The sequence below is a fragment of the Eleutherodactylus coqui genome, chromosome 9 (assembly GCF_035609145.1).
Source record: "Eleutherodactylus coqui strain aEleCoq1 chromosome 9, aEleCoq1.hap1, whole genome shotgun sequence".
Lineage (NCBI taxonomy): Eukaryota > Metazoa > Chordata > Amphibia > Anura > Eleutherodactylidae > Eleutherodactylus > Eleutherodactylus coqui.
Genome location: NC_089845.1, coordinates 144,401,573 through 144,428,307, shown reverse-complemented (window position 1 = coordinate 144,428,307; position 26,735 = coordinate 144,401,573).

Here is a 26,735-nt window from a genome sequence, read left to right as displayed (position 1 = left end):
AGACTGTTTTTTCAAAGTAGTACTTGAAGTAAGCTTGCTTGGATATTAATAGGACTACTTCACTGCACAATAAAACATTTAGTGCTGCTTGGTCCCATTACCCAAACTGATCCCATTCATGAAGTGTAATAGAATATCACGGAAATGCTAATTCAATTCCTAAAATACTGAGTGATTCTCTCACTAGGAATCCCAAACATTCCTCAATAACGTTTTCATTTTTGCATGGTTCCTTATGAAAATGGATATGTATTTAGCTTCTATTTTGCAAAACAAAGTCTGTCTAGAGTATATGCTGAGAATGGAACCTCCAGCACTTTTATGTGAGTCTGCATAACGGCAAAGACATCTGCTAACCTGACATCGGTAAAGGCAGTAACCTCCCGCAGTATTACGTCTTTGAGGGCATCAATAGTTTGCGGCTTATTGCTGTATACATGGCGCTTCAGTAAACCTCACAAGAAGATATCTGGTGGTTTCAGATCTGCTGATCTTGGCGGCCACAGATTTTTCAAGATGACTGAAATAACTTTCAGTTTCCCTCATACTTGCATTAGATGTTCAGCAAACTTCTGTTAATTCATCTCCATTTTTTTCATCAATTGTGAATACAGGATTTTACCAGAACACTTCCCATTGTTTAAATTAATCCATTGACCAGTATTCACGAACACTAAACTAATGCTGTTCAACTGAGTACATGTTTGTGCCACACTGAGTCAAATGCCTGTTCGGCAGTTGCATTTTGACATCACAGGTGATGTCACACGTAGTGATGTCACCATTTTGTTGAGAGATGTCAATATACATAGGGGACCTTATAAAACTGTATGAAATTTTTTAAAAAAACTGTGTTTTTTGCCCAAAACAACCAAGCACAGCTCAGCTTTCATTCCTCATAGGGCATATTCTATATTGCATTCTGAGAATGCTCAGAGAATGGAAACATAGAAACCAGGGCTGTAGTACTGGGCAGTGACTGTGGTCAGCTCTATCCCACCCACTCCTGGCTGGCTGTTTTCCAACTCTCTCCAGTCCTGGTTTCTATGTTTTGCAAGGTCCAAGCACACACAGAATGCAATGATGAATATGTCTATAATGCTCTTCAAAGATGAAAGTTGCTCTGTGATTGGTTGCTATGGACAGCAAAAGCAGTTTTTCTTTTAGACAGTTTTCATAAATCTGCTCCATAGTCATCCTACATGTCAGTTTTCATAGGAAACCATACAGAAGTTACACAGGTTGTGTTCAGATGTTGCTGATTTATTGCAGATGTTGTTGCAGATTTTGGTGCAGATCTGCAGCAAATTCCACCCCTTCAATTTGAATTCAATTGAAAAGGTGAAATCTACTGCAGATCCACACCAAAATGTGCAACAAATCATATCAAGGACATGTGAATACACCCTCATGGCCAGCCGATATATGCTACCATCTGGCAAAAGCTTGTGAACAGGCGCACAAATCTAACATTTGTGCGCCCGTTCACACGGCATGGGCCCCGGCGCATAATCGTCAAGGCTGCGATGCGGTTGAGCCTTCCCCTTCCCTCCCCCTCATCGGCTCACCTCTTCTCTCCTCCCCTCTGGCTGATTGCAATGGGAGGGGGCAGGGCTGGGGTGCAGCTAAGTCTCACCCAGTCCCGCCTCCTCCCATTGCTTGCTGCGAACAAGGGGCAGGCGCTTAGCCCCACCCCCGTCCTGCCCCTTGTCAGCAAGCAGCATTGAGAGGAGGTGGGATGTGGAGGCACTTAGCTCCGCCCCACCCCGCCCCCTCCCACTGGAATTAGCCGGAGGGGAGGAGAAATGAGGGAGGGAGTTTAGCAGTCACGCTGCTAAACTCCCTCTTACCTCCCTTCTCCAACTGCTGTCATTGACTCCCATAGAAGCCCATGCAGTGGCCGACATATTCCGTCCCAAAACATAGTTCCAGGACTATCTTTTGGGCCCGATGTAAAAACGCCCGGCACTATATTGGCCATATATTTTACATCACGGGAATACCACCATGTGATCTGATGCATTGGAATACAATACATCAGATCACAGTGTATATCGACCGACCGTGAAAACGGCGGGCTGATATACGTTCATGGGAAAGAGGCCCTATTGAGGAAACTCTGAGCCTCCTAGCAAGACAATCAACTTATACAAGGGAAGATTCATAATTTGGAGCTCATCAAATAGATAACAGGGACCAAAACAAAGTCATCATTTCCAATAAATAAATTAAATGCACAGGTGCACATAAACCATGACTGCAACAATACAGTACAAGCAAAAACACGCGGCAGCAGCACTCATAACATTTAATATCTAAATAAACTGCATAACTGCTTTATGTGCTACCCACGTAAAAAATGAAAGGTTCTCAGTTTATATTTTGTAAAAATGTTAAAATAACAAAGGCAGCACTTTCAACAAATAAATTGAATGCATGGGTATACGTCAACCATAGTTGCTTTGATGTGGTGCATGGGCCCACGTGTGTTGATCAAAATATGTGCCAAGAACCTTGCATGGTTTATAATTACAAGGGTTATGTAATTTTATTCAAATATTAAATAATGTATATTAGTGCTGTTGCCACGTGTTTCTGCTTGCATTGTATTTGTCGCAGCCATGGCTTATCTGCACCTGCAGATTTAATTTATTTGTTGGAAGGGCTGACTTTTTTTTGGTCCATTTGCATTTGTGGAGGAGTGGCTGCCTCTACTTACAATGTGCACTTTATATACCCATCAGTTTCCGGTTCTTTAATAAGCCATATAGCTACGTATCCTACAGTACTTTCCCTGAATTCATTGGAGACTTGAAGGAGTTTTGTCATAGAAAAAAAAAAATCAATACTTACATATTCCTCTCCAGGCAGTCTTCTTACCGTATCTTCTCCTCACTGGTCTTCTCCAGTCCCCCGAGTCATCTCACCTCCAGCCGGCTGGATCCTCTTTTTCTTGTTTTGGAGCATCCATTCCCTGCATTCTTCTTCCGGCAGGTCAGCGTAGGTTACATCACTAGTGATGTAACGTTCACTGCCTAGGAAGGAATGCTAAACTATTGCCAAGACCGTGCATGCGTGCTGTCTCGCCTTGAGTGTTCCTATACTATTGCAGAGAGAAAGCGCTCATGCGCAGTCTCTGCAATAGCTCGGTACTCCCTGCTAGGCTGTGAATGCTATGTCACTAGTGACATAGCATACATTGCCCTGCAGGAAAGAGACTACAAAGGATGGAGGCTTTGTCACCAGAAGAATCGGCCAACTTGCGATGACATGACCCAGGGGGACTGCAGAAGACAGGAGGAGATCGTCGGGGAGCAGATGCGGTAAGAAGACTGATGGGGGAGGAATAGGTGAGCATAGAATTTATGTTTTCTAATGACAGAACCCCTTTAAGCACAAAGAGAAGTGTCTATTAGACTTATAACCAGTCCAAAAACAATGGTTGTTTGAACGTAGCAGATGGGCCCACATGTTTTGCTTAAAATATGTGCTAAGTGACCACTGAAGTTGTGATGATGTCACTATGTATTATAATAATTATTATTTGTATTACTGAATGCTATAGCAGCACATTTAGCCATTGCAATGTTTGGTGATAACATTGACAGTTTATGCTGTATAAACTTTGAACTTAACATTAATCATAGTATATAGTGTATGTGATTACGAAAATACCACCTTTCTTCATATACAGTTTCTAAAAATCCAACTGTATAATATTCAGCTGTGCCAAATTTCCCCTATGGCAATCAACTTGTATTAAAGATGAATCAAAGGTCATAATGCTCTTAGTCTCACGAGTTACAGCACTTGAAACAATTTTTAATTTATATGATACAAAACACTTGTGAAACAAGCACTTTATTTTCTCCATGTCCTCTGTAGGCTTTGATTCAGATTCCAATTTTGCTACATTTAGCGAAAATAGCCAATATCATAGACTGTGAGATTAGTTTTAAGAGGAACAAGTGAAATGGATGTTATTTCAGCAGTACAAACTGCATGTTTTTCTTTTTTTTTTCTAGATTAATTTTCTTTGAAGCTAACCTTAAATTATGTCAGGGTAAAAACTCATTTTGATTGACAGAAGATGAGGAGACAGTAGATAAAAAATACTAGGTACAGATTCTATTATAAAAAAATCATTTATTCATTGTTAAAAGGCTCCAAAACATTGTGTACAAAGTATTGTGAAAAAAAAAACCTGAGTTTGTGTATTATGTTTGCATAAATAGATAAAATAAGTTACAATTTTACATTCAGGACTATAAATGAATGTAAATTAATGTATTCTCAGCAACTAGTTAATCATTATCTTTTGTACCTTTAGTCTGCATGCAAGGTCTGATTGGCTCATTAGAGTTCCATAGTACCAATGCCCCCGAATTCTGATACAGGGACATGGCCCCAATGGTCCAGCAGAAGATAAAATGCCATTTGGAGCCAACTTTAAAACTAATGACTTACCACAAGAGTCTGGTTAAGGATTGGATGGATATTGGCTAACCTATTAGACCTTATTAATGATGTACTATTAATATCCTGCAATAATACCAGCAAAGTTAATGATGCCCTTAAAAAAATGTGGTCATGTTCAGTTTAGATGAAAGCTGGACCCTCAGAACCATTACCAATGGTCTGCTCAAGAAATACCATCTCAGGAGTTCTAAATGCCAGTTACATTACATAGGAAAATTACATTTGGCACGAGGGGTCAGAGGAGAAAGGTGGCAATGATTAGAAAATGATGGATAGTAAATATACAAATGGACTACATGGAAGTCAACATAGGTTAGGGTTCTTTAATATGAAATGACTATTGGGTGTTTAGGCGCCCGATAGTCATCCCAACAATTATTGCTCCTGTGCTTTCACACAGGAGTGATAATCGTTTACTGAATGAAGACGGAGCCGCCAGAGGTCACTTTTGGACGGCCTTCTCCATCAGTCAGAGTAAACAAGCAGTTATTTATAGGCGAGCGACTGCCTGTTTGAACAAGCTGATCGTTGTTTGAATTTTAGGCCAGTCTAAACATAACTATGAAAAATAAGCGAACAAACGATCGTTTGTCGTTTAGTCACCGACAGAGTTTAAACTAAACGATAATTGTTCTGTATAAAGGGACCTTTAGTGAGGACTATGTAGTTTATCTTCTTGGGAAGGTTATGCGCCCCTCAGCACGTATAGAAAAGAAGAGATAAAAAGAAAGTATAGGAGAAGGTCTGGCACTAGAGATAATGCCTTGTTCAAAACGTGAATGACATTAATCTCAATGATGTCTATGTGAAAATTGATAACAGAGAAAGCAAACAATAAAAGAGCTTTCGGGTGGTTTTATACACAGAGTTTTGGGGAAAAAATATTGTTCCAGTTTTTGATAAAAATTTTTGGAACCAAAGCCAAAAGTGGATCCAGCAAGAAGAACAGATCTACGTTTTTCAATTATACTTACCGTTTCTCTGGAATCCACTTCTGGCTTTGGCTGGAAAAAAAGCTGCATCAAAAACTGCAACAAAAGCCTATTGTTGTTTTCCAGAAAGAAAACAAACAATGCTGCTTGGAACCATCATCATTCAATTGGTCAGTAGCATATGCAAGGATTTTGACTACATGATGATGTAGAACTTATAATATATACTCCAATGCCAAAGCACTCTACTTACATCAGACTCAATCTGCAGTAACGCAGGCTGTGCATATGGTGTACAGAATTTATCATTGAGGAAATTGCTGTTACATAAAACCTTCTTGCATCTTGTAATTGCACTATTGGGACAAGAGAATCTGTCACCATGTTTATGTAGCCCTCTCTGTGGGCAACATAAGGTAGTGTCAGGAATACGGATTGTCTGTCTTCCATATCTGTGAAATAGATTGTCAGAAACATACATTTTATGAGTATCAGCACACACATACGCTGAAGACTAGGCCTACACACCGCACCCTACATCACCCTACCCCACCTTCCAGTGACCAATAGCACATGGCCCTATTCAGGGATAGATTGGGCCTTAAGACCACTGGGAAAGTTTCTGGTGGACTGATTTGATCCTAGGACTGGTAGAAGAGTACTTCTTTTTTTTTCTCAATTGCACTAAGATATAAAAAAAAACCTGTTATACCCACCTGTACCACTCCTCCCTCTCGTGGCCTTTGCAGCCTGTGCAGTTCTCTCTGACTTCTGAGTACAGATTATTACTGAGTAGGGGACAAAAAAAGGGGCCTTATTACCGAGTGGGGATCATGAAGGGTATTATTACTGAGTGATGGAAATTTTAAAAAGGCATTGTTATTGAGTGGAAACACTTTTACTGTTGGGGGCAGTAAAAGTTGTACTTTTTGTGTGGGGTCTACAAGGAGCACAAAAAGCGGGATATTATTACTATGTGGGTACCATGGGTGGCATTATTACAATTTGAGGCACTATGATTAGAGAGATAATGCAAAGGTTTGAAAAACAAATACAAGTGGCAGAAACATTTAGAAGCAAAATGTGTCTTTGTCAAATTCTGCAGAAGTAAACTGTAACCAAGAGAAGTCATCATGGCAGCCTGGGACGAAGGGAGAAGAAAAGGGAAAGTGATTGACTTTAGCCAGAGAGGACATCACCTGTGTGGATATGATGGTACTGTAATCACTTATGCTGCCTGTAGAGTGCCTGTGTAGAGCTGGTATTTACCACTATGTGGTCACTGTATGGGGTTACTAATTGTCTTTTGTATAGCATTTGTTTCAGCAAGAATATGGTGGTATTATATGCTCATGATCTGGGAGCATAATTTGGCCCCCATATAGTGTTATGATGGCTACTGGAAATCTTTGAAGTGGTCCATATTCGGTAATAGTATTATGCAGTCACTATTTGGTGGTAATACGTGATCATGGTCAAGTAGTACTATTTGTCCCTTACAAAGTGTTATTATTGGCAATGCTGCTCTTGATATAGAGGGTTTTGTACAGTGATTATTGACATAATCATACTAGGCAGTGATGTTGTGTGTGATTCTTTTTTCACTTTTACAAAGTAAAACAAAAAAGTTAGTTTTTTATTTGTTTAAAGTTTTTTTAACTTTATTTACATTTATTCTATTACTTATTTAGACCTACTTGGCACACCACAACATGATTATGTAATCACTTTTATAATTTGTATAGTCGGTATAACAAACAGTTATTCCCTGTGAGTCTAAAACAATAAAGCAATCTATCAGGCTGTGCTGAAGGCTCAGTGTAATGGTCATATAGCTGTAGCATGCCTGCATGCCTCTGCTAGGGCTTTGGCTGCCATGATTACCTATTGACATCCCATAATTGCATTTGTGAGGGGTCAATGGAGACACAGGGAGCCCCCTCTCTGTGTCTACCCACCTAGATGCCATGGTCACTATTGACTGTGGCATCTAAGGAGTTACCTGATAGAAATAAGAATGTATTGATGAGAGTTTTTCCTGATTCTTGATATTACATCTGTAGTGAATTTAGGCACTAGGGTGGAGCCTCAGGTGTAGCAGCTGCAGGTCTAGAGAGTAGTCAGGGAAGAGCCAAGAGTCAGCAATGGGAGGTCTCAGTGTGCAGTACAAATACATGAGGCGGGTAGTGTAGTCAGAAGGGAAGCCAGAAATCAGCAGCAGGAGGTCTCGATTTGCAGTACATATGGATGAGGCATGGATCATAGCCATAAGGGGAGCCAGAAGTCGGTATCAGGTGGTCTTGCAGCAATAGCAGAGGAGCAGACAGAAGTGGAGCTTGACAAATGCTGTAGAGCAGAATAATCATGCAAGGAAGGAGTGTTAGGACCAGGCTTCTACAGGAAGTCCTAATCAGAAACAGGCGGAGCTAGAACAGGGGCTGAATAGTAGGATCTAGAAACAAGGTCAAAGTATGCAGGGGAACTGTCCAAGGCTTGATCACTCAACAGGAAGAGACACCGATTAGAGCACAGAAGGTCATGGGTTTAAGCCCTAACAGTATCAACACAGGACCCATGACATAAATTTCCATTTTAAGACAAGGATTAAGACAAGCCATAAAGTCTCAATGGGTAAACACAAATAGGTGGCACCTTAATATATATTTACAGTCAAACATGTTCTATGTTTTGTAGACAATTTGTTGTAGCACGTTATTTATGCCCCATAGGCTTCTCCCCTTCTACTGCCAATGTGAAGGACCTTGCCTATTTGTGTTTAGCCAAATTACTGCCAGTTTTGTGCCACTTACAACATGAGGGCCCACTTTGACATTTTATTCTACAGCCACTTTAGATTCCCAATCCAACCCTGGGCTCATTAGAGGCGGCAAGGCTATATACTTAAGTGATTTTTCACACAGATCCATAGCTGTATGTAGTATTCTCATCTGTTTTCACAGATTGGATTGCATGAGACAGATATCTGTGTGCTGTCTGATGTGGGTTGTATCGAAGATTTTCAGGTGCTACTCGCAATATGGTCATGTAAAGCCTGCTTTAGAGTGGCTTCAGTTAAGCATATGCGTAAATGCGCACATTTCAGTGCAACGTATTTGCGCAGTAACCAAGTCTTGTTTGCACGCTAGCCTAATGAGGTCCAGATTTGTTATTTTTTCCCAGAATTCTGCAGTGTATTGCACATGCCATATAGGCTCTTATAAGGCCCTTGGTGTGTAAATATGCAGGAAAAATGTTTTTGTACGCAAAATTTGTTAATGTGAATGAGCCAATTGACATCAATGGGTTCTATTCTCTGTATTGGTGTGCAGATACACCTATCTGAAGGTCCCCTTACTGTACACAGAGAGACAGGCATCATACAGTGACCTGAGGGTAGGTGGGGCTAGTCTGCAGCTCGTGAATATAGAGAACTACTTCCTCTTATCTGTCTGTGCCACTACTGCTAAAATGTAAGTTTCTAGAAAACTGCTTCACAAGTAGATAGAAGAGACACTGTATCACTGTAATTAGCTTGTCTGTCACTACCCTATGCGGCCCTCAAAGAGAACAGCATGAAAGTAGTGAGAAACTCCCTTTAAAAATGACTCGAATGTCTTGACATTTGCGGGTTTTTAACCTGAGAAATTTTAAAGAGGTTTGTGTCATCTCCTCCCTGAAAAATTAAATGGCTACTTTGCTCCATAAGGATCCAAGGAGAGCCACATTAGGATCAGCTCATACGGAGTAGAAATTGCTGGCTGATACTTCATGAAGTAATTGTAATCATAGCCTTCAAAATTCACAGTTGTAGTCCAAGAGATTGCTTCCTTTTCTGTGCCCTACAGTATATATGTCTATGTGCCAAATCATTCTACTAGTCATCATACTGAAATGCAACTATGGCAGTCGTCCACCAAGAGAAGTACTCTACGGCTATGTACCTATGGTAGATCATCAATCTCACTAGGGTTGCCCTCCACAGCTGTATCCTGTTTAACTGATAAATGACAGTAGTTCAGCAGCAACAGGATAGATCAATTCCTGTAATGCAATATTGTTAAAAAATTATTGTAACCTACTGTATAGAAATAATCAGGAACCTATACTATGTGATATGGCACAGCTTAGAAAATGAAAGCTTAACTCTTACAGGTTAGTACTGGCAATCGTGTTACATGTTTTTAGTTTGAGACTGCAAGTCAGCCTAGTACATTAGCGATTAAAGTTTGTTTTTCCCATATAAACTAATAACAGCATTATAATTATGAAGCAACCCACTTTCCAACACTTATTTGCATATTACCCAGAGGAGCGTGCATGGCCATTTGAGTCTCCTTACTTAGTTTATAGTTGCTCTCCCTAAGGAGAAAAGATAGCGTTTCTGACCCACTTTCCAACACTGTATGTGTTATGACCGTAGCCAAAAGTATACCTGAGTTTCAGAACTTTGAAAATCTCCCACATGGAATGTAAATGATGTGGAGTGGTCCGGTCGGCAGGCCGGATCGTCTTTTACTGTTGTTGTTGTTAGCCGTTTAGTCATTCACGACCCTGGGCGACCCTAAAGATGAGCTCCCTGCATGTGTTTCAGTTTTGCACTGCTTCTTTCAGTTGTGTGATATCCATGCCAGTATCAGCTCTGACACTATCCGCCATCGTGCTCTTTGGCGGCCAGGTCTTCTTTTGCTGCTGATCTGTCAAAGCATTATAGATTTTTCTAGCGACTCTGCTCGCATTATATGGCCAAAATCCGTGAGTCTGAGTCCGGTCATCTTTGCCCTCCAGTGATATATTGAGTCTTATACAATTCAGGACTTCTTTGATTGCTACTTGCACCGTCCAGGGCATATGCAGCCTCTTTCACCAGCACCTAGCTCCATGTAAAGCCAGAAATCCAGACCAACTAGCCTCTTCAGACATGGATGATGCCTAATACATGTCATCCATGCGTAAGGAGGCTAGTGCGTCTCCCTAGATGTGGATGACACCAACCGGACTGCTTTGCATCATTTACATGTTGTGCAGGAGATTGCCAAAGTTCCAAAACTCAGGTCCTAACATATACAATGTTGGAAAAAAGGGATGTTTCATACTTATAACGCTGTTATTAGTACATATGGAAATAACTGGTGGCAGGTTCCATTAAAATCGAATAAAAAAACAGTTAAAGCAAATCTGATCCAGTGTTATGGCTAGTACAGGGAATGAGGTGGTGACGCATGACACAAGCATTCTTCCTTTCCAGTACTGAAACCTCGTGCCCTGGTTTAGACATAAAGCAGTGCACAAGTTTTGCGCAGAATAGGTCCTTTGATTGACATATTCAGCTCTGCTGCTTCTCTACATTACTCAATAAAGAGAAGTAAATGATGCATTACCTTTTCTATTTTCTATTGGCTAGGCCTCTTCACACAACACTATTTGGATTAGTATTTTGCTTCAGTATTTGGAAGCCAAACCCAGGAGTGAGTCCAGCATAGAGGAGAGATGGAATCATTCCATTATACATTTTCTCTGTAGGTTCCACACCTGGTTTTGGCTTCCAAATTCTAATGTAAAATATTGACCAGAATACTGCTGTATGAGAGAAGCCTTGGGCGGCTTTCCCACGGCCTTAAAAATAACTCAAGATACAAATATTACACAAATTTGAACCCCATTCTTTTGAATGGAGTCATATACATGAACAATTTTTCCCCCACATCGCATTGCGGTGTGGAAACAAATCGCAACATGTCCTATTTTTGGGTGTTCCCTCGGAACACATCGCCCATTGTTCACAATGGGACAGGAAGACACATAGCACGGCGTGTGATAGGCACGCAATTGAAAACAATGGGAAACATTTGCCGAACCTCGTGCACAAATTTCACAGCCCGATATTGCACTCGACTGCATGTAGGAATCCTTAGGCTACTTTTACAAAAGAGAGTGCAATATCAGTTTGAGAAACTCCCAACAATATCTCGCTCTTAGGACTTAAAACAAATGGACACATGCGCTAATACGCGCGCCTCTTCTTTTTTTTTTTTGACTATTCAAACTCTGCACTGTAGAAAAAAAGTGGTAAGATATGGAATATTCAGCATGAATTTTTTTGCTCGCAATGTAGCAGCCTACAAAACATTGCTAATGTGAAAGAACCCAATATGTAGCGCTGTCGCATCTCGAGAACAGTGTGCGATTTTGTTGAACATATGAAAGCGGCCTCAGGCCTTAGTCAGACGGGCGTTTTTTTGCGCGATTTGCGCATGCGCATGCGTCCGGCAATTTTTTTAAACCATTGCTTTGTAATGGTATCAGACACATGAGCGCTTTTTATGCGCTCGTCCGATAAATTATAGAACAGAAATCGCAGATCGCACCTATCTGCGATCTGCGATTCCTGTTCTCTTCTCTATATGCGCTCAATGGGGCCGGCGGCAGCAGCGCCGACCCCATTGAGAACATATAGAAGACAAATCATTCTTCTCTGCCACAGCTGTAACAGCTGTGGCAGAGAAGAACGATGTTTGCCCATTGAATTCAATGGAGCCGGCAATACAGCCGGCTCCATTGAAAGCAATGGGCTGCCGGACAGCGCGGGATGAATTGTCGGGAAGGGCTTAAATATATAAGCCCTTCCCTGCAATTCATCCAGAAAAGTGTTAAAATAAAAAATATATATATACTTACCTTGTCCCGGCAGCCGGAGTTCAGCGCGGCCGGCCTGCAGTGGGTGTGAAGGGGGTGTGAGTCAGACCTGCCCCCTGATTGACTCAGCGCTGAGCCAATCAGAGGCAGGACTCACTCACATGAATTCATGAATGGGTGTGAGTGAGTCCTGCCTCTGATTGGCTCAGGCTGAGCCATTCAGGGGGCAGGTCTGACTCACACCCTCTTCACACCCACTGCAGGCCGGCCGCGCTGAACTCCGGCTGCCGGGACAAGGTGAGTATATATTTTTTTTTTATTTTAACACATTTCTGGATGAATTGCAGGGAAGGGCTTATATATTTAAGCCCTTCCCGACAATTCATCCCACACTCGCCCGCAGCGCATTGCTTTCAATGGAGCCGGCTGTATTGCCGGCTCCATTGAATGCAATGTGCTGGACAGCTCCGACCCGTTTCTAATGAAACGCGGCTAGGAGCAGATTTTCGGGCAATTTTCGGGCACCGGTCACGCGATTTGCTTTACAGCTGCTTTACAGCCTTGATTTTCATGGCCACAAAATGGGACAGAATCACGCCCATGTGTTTAAGCTCTTAACCCTTTGCAATCCAATTTTGGATTCAGGATTTCCTAGTGGGTTTTCTCTTTCTGCCATTATACAATGGCGCCATCTGCTGGCTAGAGCCAGTACTGCGGTATGGGACATGCTGGAGAGGCCCCCAACAACCAAGTGGCCTGTAATATACAGTAAGAGTACCCTGACGGACGTCTTCCGATATTGGAGCTGTACAGCCTTCAATCAGAATGTCTGAAGACGTCAGACAGTGAATTAGAAAGGGTTAAACCTGTGATTTTGCCTGCATGTACGATGCGCTTTGCGAGAAAAACTCAAGGACGAGCATGTGATTTACCCACGCATGTTTCATGCACTTGAAAATGAGAGAAATACTGTGTTATTCAACCTCTTCTATTTCCAAGTACACAGTAGCTCTCAGGTGCAGAGAAGCATGGTGTCTCAGGGCTCGGTCACAGGAGCGGATAGTCACGCTAATCTGTGAGGAAAAAAATCTGCATGACCACGTCCATTGCCACCCATATGTTCTATCTTTTCTGGGTGAAAATTTTTTTACACGGTTTTTTTTTTTCATGCACAAATATCCGCTCGTGTGACTGAGCCCTCACTGGTTAGAAATAGTGCTGTGCAGTACTGGGGTCCTGGGTTCAAATACCACCAATGACAACATCTGTATGGAGTTTGCATGTTCTTCTTGTGTTTGTGTGCATTTCTTCCCACACTAAAAAGGTCATGATGATGATGATTATTATCTGTTCAGTCGCATCCGACCTTCGGTCACTCTATGGATCAGTGTTCTCCATGCATTCCTGTCTTTACCTGCTTCTTTCAGACCTTTTCCATTTCTTGCACTGCATTCCTACAAAGTGTAATCCCTCTCTTGATCTCAGGTCCAGATTGCCCATTGCTATTGATTTTGGATCCAAGGAAGATGAAAAAGGTTATACAGGTGAATATAGTTTGAGAGCCCCAATGGGAACAGAATCCAGCATAGAATAGCTCAATATACTTAAAGAGTACCTGTCAAGTCTACTAAGTGATGCTGCCTGAAAATGGGCTCACTTACTAATTGTAGTGCTATGCATACCAGCACTCTGCATTCACCCATTGGTTTTAGTTTGAGATTATAAAACGCTCATAATTGTAATGTTGATGGCCTCTGCAACCCAATATGAATGGCTAAGTGGAGAGCGTGTGGTCAGGCTCTTGCTTTCCACCAGTTCCTGCTCTGTGATGCACTACTGTGAAAAGACTACTGCTTGTAAGTAGGAGCAATAAAACTAAAGGGAACACTGATGTGCAGTGTGTTACAGGACGGAGTTGTTGATGGTGAGGCATAGTGTGGAGGAACCCTGGACTACCTATATACGATGTAATTATGGCCAGGTTCACACGGCCATGAGTGCAAAACACAGCGGGAGTCCCACAGCGTTTAACAGCTGTGGAGACGCCAGAAACCGAGTATGTCTGCAAAATTGTACTGCGCATGACCACGTACTCATGTATGCTATCATGCGTAGTACACCTGTTTTTTATTTATATTTCCCATGTCATCGACTGCCGATGACGCATATACACACTGCCCATATGCAATGTAATTCAGGCTCACATAACCATATGTTTACCGCGTATTACAGGGGCTTTGTATGCCCGTGTGATGAGCAGTAACTCATAGGCAATGATTTACATTACTTACGCATTTCCGATTACATCAGCATGTCGGAATTGCGTAATACACGAGCGCAAAAAATAACACAGCATGTTCTATTTTGCCACGTATATATGCGAGATAGAGATCATTGTTCTCTATGGGGGCAAATACACGCTTGCCAATACGCAATTATATTGCATATGGGCAGCGTGTATATGCACCGTTGCTTGACGACAGCATGGGAAATATATAACAAAAAACAAGTGTACTGCGCATGACCACATGCGTGAGTGAGTATGCCATCATGCACAGTACAATTTCGCTGCCATACACTGCAGCAAGCAGGGTCACGACCGGCTCCACAGCTGTAAAAATGCTGTAAAATGCTGCATTTTACACTTACGGTCATGTGAGCCTGGCCTAAGGGTGAGCATATCTTTCCAGTGTTGGCATTAAATATATTGCAAATGAGAAGCTTTGGGATGACTTTCATTACCTTTCTGACAATTGACTAGTATCCAGCTCTGAAACTAATGCGAGTAACTGTGAGCGGTCAGATAAGTGGGAGGATGGAAGAAAAACAAAAACTGTGCTGAAATCGGTGAGACTGTAAAGATATGCAGTCAGTTTCACTTGTCAAACAATGTGACAGGTCCTCTTTAAATGAAAATGGAAAAAAATTCAAAACGGCAAAAAAAGATCCTGTGAACAAACATCAGATAGATCCTACTATAAAATTATTGAAAAGCATATAGAAATTCAGAAAGGATCTTCAAGTCTTAAGGTCCAGATGAATTACATCCTAGGATACTAAAGGAAGCTGCAGAGGTAATTGCTGAGCCACTCACCATAATTTTTGAAAATTCCTGCAGAACAGAAAAAGTCCAGAAGATTGGAAAAGGGCAAATGTTGTCCCTATCCTCAAAAAAAGAGAAATAGGTGGATCCAGGAAACTACAGACCTGAGAGCCTGACTTCTATACCGGGAAAGATCTTTGAACAAATTAATAAACCGCATGTATGCAAATACTTGGATGCTAGCATGGGTTTGTTACAAATAGGTCAAGCCAGACAAATCTAATTTCTTTCTATAACAGAATCACCAACTGTGTTGCTCAGGGAAATGCTATAGATTTAGTGTATCTTGACTTTAGTAAAGCATTTAACAAAGTTTCTCATACCATACTTATTGAAAAAATGACTAAATATGGAATTAACAAGGCAACTGTTGGGTGTATTCACAACTGGCTGAGTGATGATACTCAAAGAGTGCCTGTAAAAATATTTCAGTCAGCAGCACTCACCATAAACCAAACATGACAAAACAATCTCTAGTGCACGCTCTGACCAAGTAGGATCTGACCAAAATCCAAATTGTCATAATACAAAAGCAAAAATGGCGGCAAAAATAGATGCAAGAGACATCCACCAAGATGTATCTTTATTTCCTTATTGTCAAGGTAGGCGACATTTCTACTCCTATCTGGAGTCTTTATAAAGCTGCGCTTTTGGCTTTGGTACTCAAAGAGTGGTCATAAATGGCTGCACATCCAAGTGGAAGAATGTATTAAGTGGGGTACCACATGGCTCTGTCCTAGGCCCAGTGTTGTTCAACATTTGTAGAAATGACCTAGAGGAGGAAATTGAGGGGAAACTGATCAAATTTTCTGATGACACAAAGCTAGCAGGGATAGCTAACACTAGGGAAGAGAGAGAGAGAGCATTAAAAAAGATCTAGAAAAGCTTGAACAGTGGGCGGCAACCAACAGAATGGTATTTAATAGAGATGAGCGAGCACCAAAATGCTCGAGTGCTCGTTACTCGAGTCGAACTTTCAGTGATGCTCGAGAGTTCGTTTCGAGTAACGAACCTCATTGAAGTCAATGGGCGACTCGAGCATTTTTGTATATCGCCGATGCTCGCTAAGGTTTTCATTTGTGAAAACCTGGGAAATTCAAGAAAGTGATGGGAACGACACAGAAACGGATAGGGCAGGCGAGGGGCTACATGCTGGGCTGCATCTCAAGTTCCCAGGTCCCACTATCAAGCCACAATAGTGGCAAGAGTGAGACCCCCCCCCTGGCACTGTCAGCATAAAGATCGTTCTCCTCTGCCACAGCTGTAACAGCTGTGGCAGAGAAGAACGATGTTAGCCCATTGAATTCAATAGAGCCGGCAATACAGCCGGCTCCATTGAAAGCAATGGGCTGCCGGCGATCGCGGGATGAATTGTCGGGAAGGGCTTAAATATATAAGCCCTTCCCTGAAACTCATTCAGAAATGTGTAAAAATAAAAAAATATATATATATACTCACCTGGTCCCGGCAGATGGAGTTCAGCGCAGCCAGCTGCAGTCCTCCTGAACTGTTCTGAACAGCTGTGAGTAGTATTCAGCAGCCGGGGATTTGAAATCCCCGCCTGCTGAATGAGCTGGCTCTGATTGGTCACAGCCTGACCAATCAGAGGCAGATCTCACTCACACCCATTCATGAATTCATGAATGGGTGAGTGACTGCTGCCTCTCATCTGATCCCAGAATGAAGCATAGAGTCTAGATCACCTGTGGTAATTATCCCCCTCTGCTCTTCTTTAGTGAGACCTCATCTGGAATACTGTGTGCAGTTCTGAGCATCATGGGAGGTGGTAAGTTCTCTTTCAATTGAAGTCTTCAAACAGAGGCTGGATAAACATCGGTCTGGGATGATTTAGTGATCCTGCATTGAGCAGGGGGTTGCACCCAATGACCCTGGTGGTCCTTTCCAACTCTACCATTCTATGATTCATTTTAATTTGACCACCAGGAAAGTGGGACGTTTATGCCCACAATTAATAGCCACCAGGAAGTGTCCAAGGGTTTTTTGATGCTATTAAGTAAGGGCTTATGTCCATGACCATGTTTTCAGTGTGTATACGTGGTAAATGGAGTCGATGAAAGTTAATGGACTTTCATTGATCCATGCACACTGGCAATATGCAAGAGAAACAAATTGCAGCATGCTCTATTTCTCTACATATGGGCAACATTTCCCTATTTTAAAAATCACACTGTGTATGTCCTTCAGCATGGTATACGCAGGCATGGCAGTGCCATACGTGGTCCCTGATGGCTTTCTGACAGCAACGTGAATGGCTGGAACATGTGTTAAATTCTGTGAGGAGTCGGCAGCGTTGTATGCATATGGCCATGGGCATGAGCCCTTATACAGATCTATGTTTCTGCGTAAACTATACCCACATAGATCAAATTACTAACTTACCTTTAAGGAGATGGCATAATATTGGCTGCATTATCCATTGCCAATATTTGTGTCTTATCTCAGATATACAGTATCACAGTTTAAAAAAAAATAAAGAGAAACACCCAATATAGGAAGGTGGAAACTATACCAAGTCAAAGTACTAACGACCATTTGTCCATGAGTGACTGAGTGACATGCTCTGCCCCTAAACACATGACGGTGACGTCATCACAGGTCTATCAACAAGTGAGTGAGTTACATGTTCGGCCCCTGATCACATGACGGTGATGTCATCACAGGTCCTTCAATATTTTGACCAACTCCAACTGTCATCACAGGTCCCTCAGTGACTTAAATCTGATGATGTCATTCACTATATTATATTACATGTGGCACATTGCACCACCAAAAACACCAGTACTATAAATAATACTAAGTACTAGTCTTCTCAATATAGCCAAGAGGTATTTCTAATCTTAGAGTCAGACCTTTGTTTGATCAATATAGACTAGTCTGGTAATTACTATTCCTTCATATGGAGAGTGCTAAATGGCTTAGGGAGTCTTACAAAGCCATACAATGCTCCTTGGGGAAAAAGGTATATACTATGGAAACGTTTTTCTAGTGTATAGTGTATTCCCTTGTTAAATGCGGCTAAGGTTAGTGAATAATCTCATGAGATTTACAGCATACCAGTGCTTCCCTGATATATGAAGCCAGACTGGTCATTGTGGATACGTTGCAGGTCAACATACTGGAATATATATTTTAGCCAAGATTTTGTCATCATTGAGTGTGGATTTCTCTCTTTCTTTCTGTTGCTTATATAGTGCCAACTAGAGATGAACGAGCATACTCGCTAAGGCAAACTACTCGAGCGAGTAGTGCCTTATTCGAGTACCTGCCCGCTCGTCTCTAAAGATTTGGCTGCCGGCGTGGATGAGGCGTGAGTTGCGGCGATGAGCAGGGGGGAGCAGGGGGGGGGGGGGGGAGAGTGAGAGAGAGATCTCCCCTCCGTTCCTCCCCGCTCTTCCCCGCCGCTCCCCGCCGGCAGCCGAATCTTTAGAGATGAGCGGGCAGGTGCTCGAATAAGGCACTACTCACTCGAGTAGTTTGCCTACATATTCTGAAGCATCGTACCTACATTGTAATCACTCACATTGGTCATTGTCCCTATTAAGACTGATAATCTAAATTTCTATCATATCAGTACAGATGTGTCCACCCTTATCTTTCCTAGAATTTTGTTAGGGACTCCAATACAATATAGTGACATGCTAGCAAAACAATTGATAGGCTCACTATACAACCACTGTTAGACCACACATAGACAAATATAGACAAATATAGAATATATATCTCCTGACAAAGTATCAGGAAATCAGGTAATTTTCCAAAGCATATAATCTCATGTGGCACTTTTTAAGATATGTTATGCCAAGAAGAGGTAGGGAAGGACACATCGGTATGTTCTTTTCAAGGTATAGGAGGAAACTGGAGTTTTCTGAGGAAATCAATAAGAACACTGGGAGAACATACAAACCCTATACAAACATTGTCCCTGTACCAGTATCAAGAATCACTTTTTTTTCCATGGCACTTCCTGATGGGGAATAATTCAGGCCGGGCTCACATGGCTGTAAGTGCAAAATGCTTATGGAGTCATGCAGCGCTTTACATCTCTGATGGTGAAATTGTACAATGTATCTCATGCATGCTTTTTATCTACATTGCCCGCACTGTCGCAAAGTGACAGTGCATTTGCATGCTGCCCATACACAATGTAATTGCATACGGGTGCGCGTATATAATTTCCCATAGAGAACAGTGGGTACTATCTCGCATATATATGTGGCAAAATAGACATGCAGTGTTCTTTTTTTTGCTCGCGTATTACGTTATTCCAATATGCTAATGTGATCAGAACTGTGTAAAGTAATGTCGTTGATTGCCTGCAAGTTACTGTGTGTCATACAGGCATACAGCGCCCGCGTAACCTGCTGTAATAATATGCCCATTTGGACCCGGCTTTAAAGGGGTTGACCCATGAACATTTATTACCTATCCATAGATATCTCCATCAGTCCCACAGACATAGTAACATAATATGTTAGGCTGAATGAAGACAATGTCCATCTAGTTCAGCCTGTTTCAACCCCCTTGTTGATCCAGAGGAAGGCAAAAAAAAAAAACAAGAGGCAGAAGCCAATTACCCATTCTGGGGGAAAAATTCCCTTCCGACTCCAGTGAATGGAGCTGTAGTACACATGAGTGACTGTGGCTTCATTCAAATGTGGACTCAGGACCTCCAATGTCATGATCAGTAGAGGCTTCAGTGGTCAGACCCTCGCAATCATAAATTAATCACCTATTTGTTCATGGATCAACCCTATGACTATTATTATCTCATCTTCAGTGATACCATCTTAAAAGATTGGAGTCTTCAGGGGCCAAACTGGAAAATTAAGGTGGAGAAACATAAATATATTAAAGAATACAGTAAAAATTGGCAGATCTTTTTTTAATTTGCAGAAGGGATTATCTATTTGCAAGCAATATTTCTAAAAACGTATTGTGTGCATGAATAACTGGCCTTGTATATACCGATATTGTAGTCTGAGAGGAGATGGAACAATTTCCAGTTTAGAGTAAAGTCACACAGACTGCCTAGCACAGAAATGCATGTAAATGCAGCTATATTGAGTCTGGGGGGGGATAATATATTACTGCTTTACATTTGCAGATATCTATGTTTATATTCTATCTATTAATATGCTGTAATCATCTAGTGTTATATAATTCATGTTGTATATGATAGTACAGGATCATGTACATACATTCCTATGTACATGCAATAACCACAAATGAACATGAATTATGCATAGGAATACCAGAAATTTCCAGTACAGAATAAAATATTGTCGATTCCCATCCATAAGATGGAATTATGATGCCTCCTGTTGGTTGTAAATCAGTTATTTTTTATTATTGTCTCTTTTTTATTATTATTAAATAAAACCATAAAGGGCAATCTATCCTAGATGTAACAATTAAAGGTATAGAATTCCATATTGGACGTTTATTACATAAAGAGGTTTGTTAATAAATACAAAATATCAGACAATTAAAACTATGTGAGGGTGTCCATCAGAAAATCCTATTAAGGGATATTTCAGTACAAGAAGCTGAACATAAATTCTACAGCCAAAGCCTTCAACCCCTATATATCTTACACGGTCCATTGGATGATGCTTAAAAAATAAAATGATGTCAAGGAGGCTATGACACGTTGAACTTAAAGCCTAAATCACTTTTGCTTTCCTGCATCTGTTGTGGAGAATAAACTTCACTGAGATTGTTTAAGAGGTTCCCATAGGATATGAATAGGGTCCATTTATTTTTTAAGTACTGTAAGTTTTGTATTGCGTATGATTTTTTTTTTTTTACCATGCATTATTAATGTATACCAATGTATTTAAGAAAATGCTAAATTGGTCAATTTTTGATTTTACACAAGTAAATACAATAACCATACCAGTTTGTATCAGATTATACTGTTAAAACGCTTTCCCTCTAGTTAAATCATATTTAAATGACATATTAGTATACACTACTAGATATATATTTCAATTATAACCCCAGGATTTAACTGCTCTTCAGGGTGCTTTGAGTTTAGTAGGAAAATAAAAATGATACTTTTCCCATTATTTGAAGACGATATGAATTTTAACTATGGCATTATGATTTTTTTTACATCATATTTGCAATTTTTTTTTTTTATTTCATGTGTTTTCAAGTTCCCTTTTCTTTAATTTAGGGGAAAACTTCAAAGATTTAGCTGACATCTTTGAAGCATCATATGGAGAGTGAATGGCCCTTTTTACAAAGACTTGAATGTGGATCTAACGACGCTCAAAAAGCAAATGACCCAGCCACTGCTCTTTACACAAAAAGGGTCAGCCACCGTTTTGCATTTACCACATAGCTAACTTTGAAAATCGTCCATATGCTGCAAAATATTCTGTTTTAATGAGTCCGGTGATTGTCAGCCTGCTGTTTAGAATCTGACTGAGAAGATTCTGCATGAAGCATTTTGAAATGCATATCATTTCATCATAAAGAATGAAGATTTCACAATAACAGGACTTATACTTACATATATTCATTTTCTACCCATTATGTGTTAAGGAAATATAGAATAAACCATATTTAAGGGGGGAAAAAAAACCAACAGTAGTTGATTCAGTAGCTGCGCAGGTGGAAAAAAAAAGAGCTTTGGATCTGCTTATACAGTACACTCCTGGAATACATTGCATTGTACTCTGCCTTGACATAAGTATCTACGTGCCATTGACCTTTATTTTTCAGTCTATAAAGGTTGAGGCCACACAGCATAGCTGTTGTTATAGCAAACTGTACTTAAACTTTGTGTCTGATCAACTTAAGTGTATTGGATTTGAAAACAGTTAGTCAATTGTTTCTGGTCCCTAGGTGGTGGTTTATGGTAATGTTTGCATCAATACTAACAAAAGCCATACTGCAGTACAAAGTACATCAAGGAAATGAAAGACAAGGCTGCCTGTTGTCAGCTCTGTCTACAATAAAGGCAGGATTTAGAGCTAGGGCAGAGATCGTTAGAGAACCACAAAATGAATGAACCACAGAAATCATAGGGCTGATGGTTCACATCAATGGTTTGGGGACTGACTAATAGGCAAGGTTGCATGTAGACCAGAAGACATACAACCTAGTCTCACATGACCATTGAAAAAGGTCATAGACGGAAAGAAACGCCCTCTCATACACACACTGCCATTTGAATGGTATATTCTGGTGTATGATCAATGAGATAGATAGATATGAGATAGATAGATAGATAGATAGATAGATAGATAGATAGATAGATAGATAGATAGATATGATATAGATAGCTAGATATGAGATAGATATGGGATAGATAGATAGATAGATATGAAATAGATAGATAGAGATATGGGATAGATATGAGATAGATAGAGATAGATAGATAAATAGATAGATATGAGATAGATAGATAGATAGATAGATAGATAGATAGATAGATAGATAGATAGATAGATAGATATGAGATAGATAGATATTAGATAGATAGATAGATATGAGATAGATATGGGATAGATAGATAGATATGAGATAGATAGAGATAGATAGATAGATAGATAGATAGAAAGATAGATAGAGATATGAGATAGATAGATAGATAGTGATAGATAGATAGATATGAGATAGATAGATAGATAGATAGAGAGATATGAGATAGATAGATAGATAGATAGATAGATAGAGATAGATAGATAGATAGATATGAGATAGATAGATAGATAGATAGATAGATAGATAAATTGATATGAAATAGATAGATAGATAGATAGATAGATAGATAGATAGATAGATATGAGATAGATAGATAGATAGATAGATAGATATAGATATGAGATATATAGATAGATAGATAAATAGATTGATGGATAGATATGAGATAGATAAATAGATATGAAATAGATAGATAGATAGAACAATACAGGTGTGTCTATGTTTTTATAATCAGTAAATACATAACAACAAATGTATAAAAATAAATGTATCACATTTAGAAATAAGATATATAATAAATATTTATGTTTTGTGTTATTTATGCTTTTTATTTGTAAAAAAAAAAAAAGCTGAAAAATAAAGCATATCAAATCTTCCTTATTCTCCAGTCAGATGAAGAGTGTATGGAGGGAAAAAAAATAAGAGCTACGAGAACATTCTAGAAACAGAACAATTATTACAAAAGAATAGGTAGGATATTTTGTAACCTCAGTCTGGACAGCTTTATCATGTATAATTTTAAAAGCACAATTAAAGGGACTAAATGCTGCAATAATATGACAAATTCATACAATGGCATCTATTAATGTAAGAATGTAGTTATCCTTTATTTGAAGCCTAACCTCTGGATACCTGCTGTGCTGCTAGATGCTAGAATGTCAAAGAAAAAAAAGTGAAAGCATATCTCATCATGGGGTAAATTGCCTGTTGAAAAGAAATGTACTTAGTTTCTCATTTGAATGCTGCCTTCTAAAAAAAAAAAAATAGGAAGGATTGTTATCAATGTAAGGACTAATCTTTTCTGACCAACAAAAAAAGAAAGGAAAAACAGGTTCATCTGAACAAAAGCTACAATCCAGAGGGAAGGTGGACCAATATATCCACCATTAAGTCTTATATGCCCATTTCTTTCTATTCAATGCTTTTAACATCAATATACAAAGCAGAGAATGTAATTTATAATAGTCAAAAAAAGAAAAAAAAACAGTATAAAAATATACAATTCGAAATAAATGTAAGGAAATAAATGTGTTTTATTTTTTAGGATGCTTTCCTTAATATCATTAATTAAGCCGCTCGTCATGTTAGGCTATTTGCAAGAGTTAAATATCCACATGAATTGCTCTACTTCTAAACGGAATTATGACATATAACAAAGGGAATGTGATCAGGAAGAAGCAGTAAATGCAGATGATAAATACACAGATCCATCCACATTTACGGCTTACGCTATTATATTTATTTGACCTACCTTATCTTGCAAAATTCTAAGTTTCCTTAGGGCCTCCTATTTATCCTCCAGTTTCGCCAGCCTTCACTTTAGTCCGGTTGTCTTATAAGGATTGGATAGACCTTTTTCAAAATATGGGTAAATAAATAGCAGAGCGACAGATTAGCCAATAAATAAAATAGCAAAATAATAGAAACTTTATAAAAGAAATGCGAGATGACTGTTCTGATTTTAATACATGACATTGTCAAATTGCTCTAGGAATAAAGGGGAAAAAAATGCTTCAAAAGAAGGCAAGGATGTGAAAGCATTATCTGCAATTATCGTCCAGTTCTCTGTTTATTTCTTAGGTATTCATCTCCTGACCTGTATATAAAATTCATAGTTTCAGAAGTGACATGTGCAAGCCTTGGACAACTGGGGATAAGGCATATTTCCTGACCTTGTAACTATAGCAACCACTTGGTGATTGGGAGCAGCAAGCAGGCTATCTCTTTTTTACTGCTGAATGCTAGTACTGTATATGACATTGTATTCTTTGTTTGTTATTCTGCCTTTATTTACATGCAAACATAAATGCCAAGCCTAAAGAATGGTAGAAAGTGTTGAAATAGACTGTCACAAAATAGAATAACTGATGTCATATATATATATATATATATATATATATATATATATATATATATATACATATATATATCTATTATATAATTTTATTTATTTATATATATATATATATATATATATATATATATATATATATAAATTTTAAAGCACAAGGAACGCTGATGTAGCAGTATTGGTTACATAGTATTTCAGTATTTTTTTCAAGCCTTCATTCCCATGAAGCTATTTAATTATAGATGATCCAAACTCTTTTTTAGATGCTTCATAGTGATAAAAAGAGGAGAAAAAAAACGCTAAATTTATATTCGCAATCACCACTGAGAGTGATCGAATCAAATGCCAATGTTATGATGGTAATGTATTTACTTAACAGTTTATTCATTTTGGTAGGAAACAATGAAGCCATGCAGTATTTTCCTGTCTCTTTATTAGGAAAGGGCTACCTCTGTAGGTCATAGTTGTCATTACGGACAGGGAAGTTCAACAATGGTCTGCACAGCTTGCTTTGATAATTTCCTTTCTTACTTCATTTTCTACTAGAGTATTGTTTTATTTGATTTTTTTTTATTTCTTAGCTTTGAATGAATCATTTTCTTTTCCATTCAATAGTACGTGATATATATTTTAAAGCGGAATGATAATTTGACATGTTGCTGTGTGCTAGAGTTTTCTGCTTTAAAAAAAAAAAAAATATATATATATATATATATATATATTAATTATTGATAGAAGTAGTAGCATGACTAAAGGTAGTTAATGTTTATTTCCTATGTCGCTGTGATTTTACTTATTTAGTATAAATTAATTAGGAAAAATACATTGAAATGTAATATTTTGATGCAATAAGTAAATAAATAGATTAGAAAAAGCAAGGATACATGTGGTGATGCTCTGAGATACTGTTAATATAGGAAAAGGATACAAAATCATCCCAAAACAAATGTATTCTGCATGTTCTCAGTGTCCTGTGACTGGCAAGCAAAATCCAGTTCTCCCCATAGTAACCACTGGAGTATTAAAATACATATATGTCGTACGATTCCATTCACTTTTACGAGCAGAATTTGTGTATGTATTTTTAGACTATATTGACTTCTATGAGGAAAAGGTGTTTTAGTGGCCATTTAATCTGTGCAAACTGTATGTAGATGTCAGATTTATCAAATCCCCACAAAGTAAATGATCAAATATTTGATTATTGAACATTTTTCTTAAAATACTGTATAAAGCCTCATTCAAGCCAGTGTGGTTTTTTGTGTGCCTATGTGCGCGGAAAAAACCTGCTGCTCGCATGAGCAGAAAACGTGTGAACAAGCAAAGTTTCTTATATGTGCAGCGCATGAAACTTGGCCCATTTACTGGAGCAGCTGCTCCATGAAGGTCCCCTCATCCCTGAACACTGTGACAGCACTGTGACGGTGTTCAGTGATGATGGGACTGCAGCGGGGACGAAAGAATCCCCTGCCACAGCTGTGGCAGAGGACCCCGATGCAATCCCATTGCTTTCAATTGGACGGGCGCTGCTGCCGCCCCATTGAAAGCAATGGGATAAAGGCAACCCCTGCAGTGATAATTGTGTCTGGTGGGGCTTGAAATATAAGCCCTACCCTAAAAATCATCCCTAGCTGTAGAAAAAAAATTAACTCACCTAGAAGCGCTGTCCAGCCACCAGAATACAGAAGATGGGGTGGGGATGGGGAGAAGATGGGGAGAAGAGTTGGACAGCACTTCCAGGTGAGTTAATTTTATTTATTTATTTTTTTTCTACAGCTAGGGATAATTTTTGGGGTAGGGCTTATATTTCAAGCTCCCCCCTCCCCCCCCCAAAAAAAGAACATTGCGGGGGTTGCCTTCATCCCATTTATTTCAATGGGGCCGCAGCAGCGCCAGCCCCATTGAAAGCAATGGCATAGCATCACTGTTCTCTGCCACAGAATTCTTTTGTCCCTGCTGCAGTTATCTCATCACTGAACACTGTGACAGTGCTGCCACAGTG